Below are 291 nucleotides of genomic sequence, written 5' to 3'. Positions count from 1 at the left end.
AGTATGGCAGGTGCGCTGACTGCCGACTTGTGGGAAGAAAAGTACTCTCGACTGCACTGCTTAGGGCTGACAGTGCACTACGTTGAGGAATTTGTTCTAAAAGTTCGCCGATTTGCACGGCTCAAGTTTGATCCCACTGCTACGCATAGCGCCGCTAACATCGAGAATCAGTTTTGTGGGCTCTTTCGGGACCGTTTCAAAATGCCAGTGGCCGATATTAGAGCCATCTTCACCAGTAATTCTGAATCCGCGATACTTTCTAGCTTCAACGGGCTGCGCTGCGCCTATCAT

General features: G+C 50.2%; 1 protein-coding gene across 1 annotated transcript in view; it reads left to right on the top strand.

The window, feature by feature from the left end:
- PHALS_11310 (uncharacterized protein) overlaps window positions 1-291 on the top strand; it is a gene marked incomplete at both ends in the record, with an annotated part of 1,149 nt that overhangs the window by 274 nt on the left and 584 nt on the right. The window lies entirely within an intron of this gene.

Source organism: Plasmopara halstedii (genome assembly GCF_900000015.1).
Source record: "Plasmopara halstedii genome assembly, contig: Scaffold_526, whole genome shotgun sequence".
Lineage (NCBI taxonomy): Eukaryota > Oomycota > Peronosporomycetes > Peronosporales > Peronosporaceae > Plasmopara > Plasmopara halstedii.
This window is presented reverse-complemented; position numbering and strand designations above follow the sequence as displayed.